Genomic DNA, 9,016 nt, shown 5'->3' with positions numbered 1-9,016 from the left:
AAAAAATAAACAAAGGCAAGACCATTACCTAGGAATGCCAAGTGATAAGACCATGCCTTACCATAAAAAGTTATGTTTGAAATCCTCGTAGCTAAAACCTGCCCAGCCAGCACTTCCACATATCAGCCTGTCCTTCACCCATAAAACTTGCCTTAAACCCAGATCTGGCAGACAGATTTGAGCATTGCCTCAAAATAAGAGCTTTTTGCTAGCCAACCTCACAATAAAGCCTTTATTTTCACCAAATCTGGTGCCATCGTATTGGCTTTATGCTTGGTAAGAATTTCTGGCCTATGTCTCTGTGCCTGTAGCACAGTGGTTACAGCACCAGTCACATACACTGAGGCCAGCAGGTTCAAACCTGGCCAGGGACAGCTAAGCAACAATGACAACTGCAACAAACAAAAATAGCCAGGCATTGTGGCAGGCACCTGTAGTCCCAGCTATTTGGGAGGCTGAGGCAAGAGAACCCTTAAGCCCAAGAGTTAGAGGTTGCTGTGAGCTGTGACACCGTAGCACTCCTACTGAGGGCCTCATAGTGAAACTCAGTCACAAACAAACAAACAAACAAACAAAAAAGAGTTTCTGGCCTAAGCTGATTATCTTCCAAGAAATTTGAAATTTTGGAATAAAAGTCACCCAGAACGTGAGTTGTTAGATCCAAGTCACCTTACTGGTTAATTTGTAAAAAGCAAGTCTCCTATTCCTTGAAGCATCATTGTTTCTGAAATTCCAGAGGCTTAGGATTTCAGTTGTATTAGTAGTCTATGAATAAGTAGATCAATGAAAACAGAATTGAAATGGAGTCCAGAAACAGACCCTAATACATATGAGAATTTAGTATGTTGTAAAAGTGATATTTCAAAAATTAATAATCAGTAGTTGAGGCAACCCCGTTTCCTTTGCCAAAATAAACTTAGATCAAATATGTGGAGGAAAAAAAAATCCACAGATTACTGCAGGAGGATGGTCCCAGTCTGTGGACTTCCAAGGTTACATTCGAGGTGGAATTTGGGGAGATGCTTTTCCTAGAGGTGCACAACTTGTGCCCTAAACTTCCTCCTGGTGCAGCTGTGAGGGCTGGGATTATTTTAAGGGTTGAAATTCATAAACTGCCACTTTTCAGTGTTTAGAAATGTCTTGGCACTGTGGTCATACAAACACTTTGTAGACTTCTGGTCTACTGTCAGTTTGCACCATAGCCAAAGACTTTATGCAATCACAATTTTGTCACATAGCTTTCCTTTAATTTTTTATTTTTTTTGAGACAGTCTCATTTTGTCACCCTCGGTAGTGTCATAACTCACAGGAACTTCCAACTCTTGGATTCAAGAGATTCTCTGGCGTCATCCTCCCAAGTAGCTGGGACTACCGACATCCACCACAACGTCCAGTTATTTTTTTTAGAGACAGGGTCTCACTCTTGCTCAGGCTGGTCTCGAACCTGTGAACTCAGGGCAATCTACTGGCCTTAGCCTCCTAGAGTGCTAAGATTACAGGTGTGTGCCACCGCGCCTGGCTGCTTTTCTTTATTTAAAAAAGAAATAATTTGGGGACTCAGTGTGAGGACACACCTTTCATGACTTTAGAATGGATTCAAGTTCCAGAAGGAATCACTGGGGAAGAAACACACTCAGGGCAGGGCAGGGAAGGGGGAGGTCCTTGGGGTTTAGGTAAGGGGTGTATTCTCCCACACCTCTGGACAGAGAGCTCACCCAACCAGACATTAGATATAACGTTTACCTTTACTGTTACTTCCCAGCTCTGCATTCTACATTCTCCTCACACTTGGCTGCCTTCAGGGCATTTGGAAGAGAACACTCGTAAGTCTGATCTTTGCTGGTGAGTATGCCCTTATTTTCTATTTGAAGACTTTTAGGAAATATGCCCCCCAAACCTGGGGCATATTTTTCAATAAAGCTACCTCTTCAGAGCCACCAACTATTTACAACTATTTATTTATCCTCAGGCTGGGATGATATAGGAGCAGCTGGCTTTTTCAGGCTTCAAAATAGAGTGCTCGGTAACTTGGATTGCAATCTGCAGCAGACGGCCCCTTCCTGCCTCTCTAGGCTGAGTCACATTCGTGGGTGATGATGATGCCCTTGATGATGACTTTTGGCAAGACCACTTCATAGGTGGTGGTGTGTTTTTTCCAGGGATCAAATAGGTTTTCCATCTTTGCATAATGGTAGTGGCCACCGATACTCAATACTTAGATTTAATAATTCACCAGGGATGGCAAAAAATGTTGATAATTGACTTCTGTTATTTTGTCTTCAGTTATTTGATGGAATATTTCCACAAAGAGAAACTTGACCTTGTCTACTATTTGCTTACCTAATGGTACAGTTTACATAGAAAAAGCAGGATAAATGCCTAATGGTTTTTTCTTGACAGTTTTCAAAATAAAGGGTTGGTTCCTAGCATCCTTCAGTGATGACTGTATTAATCATGGATCCCCAGAAAAACAGCCAAAAGTATGTATACAGATAGATGAGGAATTTACGATGGGAATTGTTTCTCATGGTTATGGAGGCTGAGGAGTCTCACAATGTGCTGCCAGCAAGCTGGAGCCCCAGGAAAGCCAGTGGTGTGATTCAGCCTGCCTCTGGAGGCCTAAGAACCATGGTGTAACTCTAAGTCAGAGGTGAGGCCAAAGGCCAATGAACCTTGGCTGAGGGGTGCTGGTATAACTCTCAGAGTCCAAAGCTCCCAGGACCAGGCTCTCCAATGTCCAAGAGCAGTAGGAGACAGGTGTAATTTCCCTTTCATCAGATGCAGGGATCCTCTCACTTTAGTTTTCTTCCTAACTCTTTTTAATTTGTAAATTAAGAGAGTTTAAGGCCAGTGGTGTCTTACACCTATAATCCTAGCCCTCTGGGAGGCTGAGGTGGAGAATCACTTGAGATGGGGAGTTCAAGACCAGCCTGAGCAAGAGCAAGAGCAAGATCCTATTTATACTCAAAATGGAAAAATTAGCTAAACATTGTGGGCTACAGGTGCGACAGGTGGGCGCCTGTAGTCCCAGCTACTTGGGAGGCTGAAACAGGAGGACCTTTCGAACCTAAGAGTTTGAGGTTGCTGTGAGCTGTGATGACACCACAGCATTCTAACCAGGGACTCTGTCTAAAAAAAAAAATTAAGGCAGTTGCTTCTAATGCAAATGGAAACTGAAACCAGTGAATGAGAAAGTTTTCAACTCCTACACAAAGAAAAAAAATGACAATGCAGTGACTTTTGAATGAAATTGAATTTATTCAATTGGATCATTGATTATTCTGAAGTTATTTTTATGCTTTTATATAAAAATATCCTTTCTTTCATGAAATTTTTATGGTAACTGGCAGGTGTTTTGTTTTGTTTGGGGATTTTTTTAATGGGGAAATTTTATTTTATTTTAGTTGCTTTTATTTATTTTTTGAGACAGACTCTCACTCTGTTGTCCTGGGTAGAATACCATGTCATTACAGTACACAGCAACCTCAAACTCTTGGGCTTAAGCAATTCTTTTGCCTCAGTCTCTCAAGTACCTGGGACTACAGGTGCCCACCACAATATCAACTTTTTTTTTTTTTTTTTAGAGACAGAGTCTCACTTTATTGCCCTCTGTAGAGTGCTGTGGCATCACACAGGTCACAGCAACCTCCAACTCCTGGGCTTAGGCGATTCTCTTGTCTCACTCTCCGAGTAGCTGGGACTACAGGCACCCGCTACAATGCCCGGCTATTTTTTTGTTGCAGTTTGGCTGGGGCTGGGTTTGAACCCACCACCCTTGGTATACGAGGCCACCGCCCTATCAGCTGAGCCACAGGCACTGCCTCAACATCGACTATTTTTTTAGAGACAGAGTCTTGCTGTGGCTCAAGCTGGTCTCAAAGTCGTGAGCTCAAGCAATCCACCAGCCTCAGCCTCCCAGAGTGCTAGGATTATATGCATGAGCCACCATGCCCAGCCTGTTTTGCTTTTTAAATAATATTCTTATTTGGCAAATAAGTTCACAAAGCCACAAGGATGGGAGCTGTTGTCCTAAGGATTGTCCCATGAACAAATACTCAGTATAGAAGATACTTCTGTTTTGCTCTAATGTCTGTTTGGCCCCATGACCCTGCCTGGCTCAGCAATTCTCAGTCTACCATAGAAGCAGCTGACTTTGCTGTAGTGCTACATGAATTATTCTAAGACTACAACACAGAAACAACTTAAATACCTATCAAAACTAAAATGGTTAAATATACCATAACTAGTGTCATCATGCAGCAGTTGTAAGAAATGATATAGGCTCTGGGCTTATAGCTCAAGTGGCTAAGGCACCAGCTACATGCACCAGAGCTGGCTGGTTCAAATCCAACCTGGGCCTGACAAACAACAATGACAACTAAAACCAAAATATAGCTGGGCATTGTGGTGGATGCCTGTAGTCCCAGCTACTTGGGAGGCTGATGGAAGGAGAATGGCTTAAGCCCAAGAGTTGGAGGTTGCTATGAGCTGTGATGGCACAGCAGTCTACCCAGGGCAACAGTTTGAAGCTCTGTGTCAAAAAAACAAGCAAACAAAAACAAAAAAAGAAATCATGTAAATGTGAGATGGGTAAAGCTTTCCCTTACAAAGTGTTCTGTAAAAGGAGTGTGTCAGTTAGCTGGTGATGCAAAATAAATTATGCCAACATGTAGCAGCTTGAATGACAAACATTTATTGTCTCCCAGCTGAGGCCCAGGAATCGGGTGCAGCTTAATCTCCTAGGAGATGGCAATCAAGGTGTTGGCCATAGCTACAATCATGTCCAGGCTCAGGTGAGCATGGGCTAGCTTCCCGCTCTCTCGCAGCTGTTCTCAGGCCTAACTGCTGTTGGCTTGAGATAGCCATCTCTTACCAGGTAGCTACTCCTCAGGGCTACTCACAGCATGCCAGCTTGCATGCTGGGGTGTGCAGGCTTTTTTATTTTCTCCTCTGCTGCACATTGGAAGAATAAGATTGTAAATACACAAACACTAAGGAAAGCTGATAAGCAGAAGAAGAGGTCTGGGCATATTTTTCACGATACCCAACATGCAACATCACAGATAAAACCCCGCTTGTGGTGGAGCATGGGGGAAAGGGGAGAGAGAAGAGAAGACAGAGGAGAGGAGAGGGGAAGAGAGTTCAGATACGTGTGGGCACACAAGACAGGATCCAGAGTCTTTTCTAACCTGGAAGTGAGTTTCCATCACTTTGCCCTCATCTGTTGAGTCACCGAGTGCCCCTCACATTCATTTACATTCACACAGACATCCATTCTCAGCGGCTTTGAAGAGAGGGACGTGGAAAGCTACATAGCAAGCCAGTGGTTTCACCTGGTGGGCAGTGGAATTTGGGAGTGCGGGGAAGGCCAGGTGGAGTGGGGGACATGGTGTTAAAAGAAACTTTCCCATTTTCACTTTATTTGCACTGTTTGAATTGTTTTTCTAGAATGTATTAAAGTATTACATGTGTAATTGAAGATAAATGAAAATTCAGAAAAAGCCTCACTAGATTCAATGAAATATTCCCATTTATTGTACCGAAAAGTTTTTTAAAGGAATGAAAATGTCATGATCACTGAAATGTTCTCTATTAATGAAAGATTATTAAGAAAGTTCATGGGGAAGAGGCAAGATGGCCGACTAAAGCCAGCTTTCAGCAGAGACTCCCGTCCAGAGGGAGAAGTAATGGACAGAACCAACCCAATAAAACAGAAGATTGGGAGCTGAGCTGAGAGAGAGGATTGATAGGTTTGCATCACCCTTGCTGAGGGAAGCTGGGACTCCAAAGAAACAAATTTCAGAGGTGGGGAGTCACAAGGGGAGAGAGAGACTTGCCCCGTCTTGGAAAGAGCATAGCATGGGACCCACGCCACCTACCACAGGGGACCCTGGCAGCAACCACCAGTACCCCACCTACTTCTGCTACCCATGGGGCACTGCCCTCCAGCTCCCCAGCTCCTCACCTGGGTCCTGTGACCCCTTCAGCTGGTGGTTGGCAGCTCTTCCTTCCAGCTCCGTGCCAGCTCCTGCCATGCACACCCGTGGCCAGTGGCTGGCAACTCCACCCTCTGACTCCCCTTTTGACCAGCTGCCAGTGGTTCCACCCTCCAGCTCCCCTCCCCGGCACATGTGACCTGCAGCATAGCAATACCCTAGACCTGTGATACCACCCCCAACAGTGGCAGTGCCACTCCTGACAGTGGTGGCGGTTCCATGGTTCCTCCCACTAGGGTCAAATTTGGGAGAAATACCTCCCCAATTCTGTGGTGCATGGAGGGAACCTGACCTGACATACAGGGGTTCCAGAGGTAGAGTGTGGTCAAGGCAGAGGTGTGGTCTCTGAGGGAGATAACCACACTCCTCCACAGTAACCCCCAGCTGGGTGCAGATGCAGGTGGAACACTCCCCATTTTCCAATGATCACCGGAGGGACTCAGGCCTGAACTCCTCCCACCTGCAAGTTGCACAGTGAGATGGCCCAGTCAAGGAGGCATTGTCTCCTCCTCCTTGACTTAGGTGCAAACACCTGGTGTACTTGAGCATTCGAGAGAGCTGGGCTTCAGTCCTCCCACCCTCCACCGACTAGAGATGATGGTGATGCAAAGTGGGAAAAGAGGCACCAGCCCCCCTGGAATAATTCTTTTGCAGGGTAGGCCTTTCTGACTCCATGGATCACCCGAGTGAGTCACACTTGAGCTGCTAGTGAACCTCTGCTGTCCAGTTGCTGGAGACCTTTTGAACTCCCCCACTTGATCTGTGTTTGTGCTGACCGGGGTAATTGGTATGGAACTCTTGATCTGGGCTCATCACCCAGGGACTCTCCAAGGTTATACCCTGATTGTGTTGTAGAGGTAGGGTCTGATTCTCCTCTTTCAGTTATTGCCAATGGGGGGCAGGGTGTCTTAATTGCTTGTATTTCTCCACAGCTGAGATTTCAACCCAAAGTCACTGATCCACTAGGATTAGTCAGAGTCTAGTTAAATACAAGACAGACCCACCTAGCCCCATAATACCAAGCAGGTCCCCAGAGTCTCAGGCTGTAGTACTGAACGGGACCTCAGTAAAGCCATAGGGGAAAAGCTGCAGTCACCCAGTCCCAGCACTCTGGCAAAGGGCTGGTTAATTACATCTCCAGGAGCCCTCAATTTAATTCCACCTTACCAGCCTCTCTAAACAAATGGTGAAAAAGTACCATGGGGTGGAATCAGCAGAAAAACTCGGGCAACATGAATAACCAGAGTAGATCAACTCCCCCAAGGTATGACAAAGGAGACACAACAGAAGATCCCATTCATAAACAAATGGCTGAGATGTCAGAAATTGAGTTCAGAATTTGGATAGCAAATAAAATTAATAGAATTGAAGTAAAATTGGAATTAGAAGCTCAAGGAGAAACTCAAAAACTGTCCCAAGAATTCAATGAATTCCAAGATAAAATCACCAAAGATTTTGACAAATTGAGGCAAGAAGTTGCATCCCTCAAAGACCTGAGAAATACAGTAGAATCCCTCAGTAATAGGATGGAGCAGGCAGAAGAAAGGATCTGGACATTGAAGACAAAGCTTTTGAACTCTCCCAAACACTCAAAGATGAAGAGAAATGGAGAGCAAAGATGGATCATTCCCTGAGAGAGTTGTGAGACACTCCAAAAAAGCAAACGTTCACCTTACTGGAATTCCTGAAGGTGATGAGAATGATTTAAAAGGCACAGATGCTCTACTCCAAGAGATTTTAGAGGAAAACTTTCCAAACATAGCAAGAGATACTGAAATTCAGATAGCAGACAGTTTCAGAACCCCAGCATGTCTCAATCCAAATAAAGCATCCCCTACACACGTTGTAATTAACTTCACCAAAATTAATATGAAAGAGAAAATCCTTCAAGCAGCCAGACATAAGAAAATCATAACCTACAAGGGGAAGAATATTAGAATGACTGCAGATCTTTCTGCTGAAACTTTTCAAGCCAAAAGAGGATGGTCATCAACCTTCAATCTCCTAAAACAAAACAACTTTCAGCCTAGGATTCTGTATCCCACTAAACTGAGTTTCATTTATGATGGAGAAGTCAAATACTTTAATGACATTCACATGTTGAATAAATTTGCCATAACTAAACCAGCTCTTCAAGATATTCTCAGACCCATCCTCCATAATGACCACCACAATGCTCTACGACCAAAGTAAACTCACTCAAAAATTATTGATCAAAACCCAACTTCCACAGTGGCAAAAGAATTAAAAACATCCACTTGTCTTTCAAAAAACTTGACACCCAAAATACTACAGGCTTATCAATACTCCAAATTAACATGAATGGCTTAAATGGTCTACTAAAGAGGCACAGGTTGGCTGACTGGACACAAAAACTCAGGCCAGATATCTGCTGCATACAAGAATCTCATTTTACCTTAAAGGATAAATATAGACTCAGGGTGAAAGGATGGACATCTATAATCCAGGCAAATGGAAAACAGAAAAAAGCAGGGGTTGCAATTTTATTTGCAGATACATTAGGCTTTAAACCAACAAAAGTAAGGAAATACGAGGATGGTCACTTCATATTTGTTAAGGGAAACACTCAACATGATGAGATATCAATTATTAACATTTATGTGCCCAACCAAACTACTCCTCAATTTGTAACCAAGACCCTAACAGACATGAACAATATATCTTCCAACACCATAATAGTTCAAGATTTTAACACCCCACTGGCAGTATTGGATGGATCCTCAACAAAGAACTAAGCAAAGAAATTTTGGACTTAAACTTCACCATACAACAATTGAATTGAATAGACATCTACAGAACATCTCATCCTAACAAAATTGAATACACATTCTTCTCATCAGCCCATGGAACATCCTCCAAAATTGATCATATCTTAGGTCACAAGGCTAACCTTAGCAAATTTAAAATAATAGAGATTATTCCTTGTATTTTCTCAGATCATCATGGAATAAAATTTGAACTCACCAATAATAGGAATCTGCATACTCATACAAAGATAT

The sequence above is a fragment of the Otolemur garnettii genome, unplaced genomic scaffold, assembly GCF_000181295.1.
Source record: "Otolemur garnettii isolate 467f Iridium unplaced genomic scaffold, OtoGar3 scaffold00084, whole genome shotgun sequence".
NCBI lineage: Eukaryota > Metazoa > Chordata > Mammalia > Primates > Galagidae > Otolemur > Otolemur garnettii.
Note: the sequence above shows the minus strand (reverse complement) of the source record.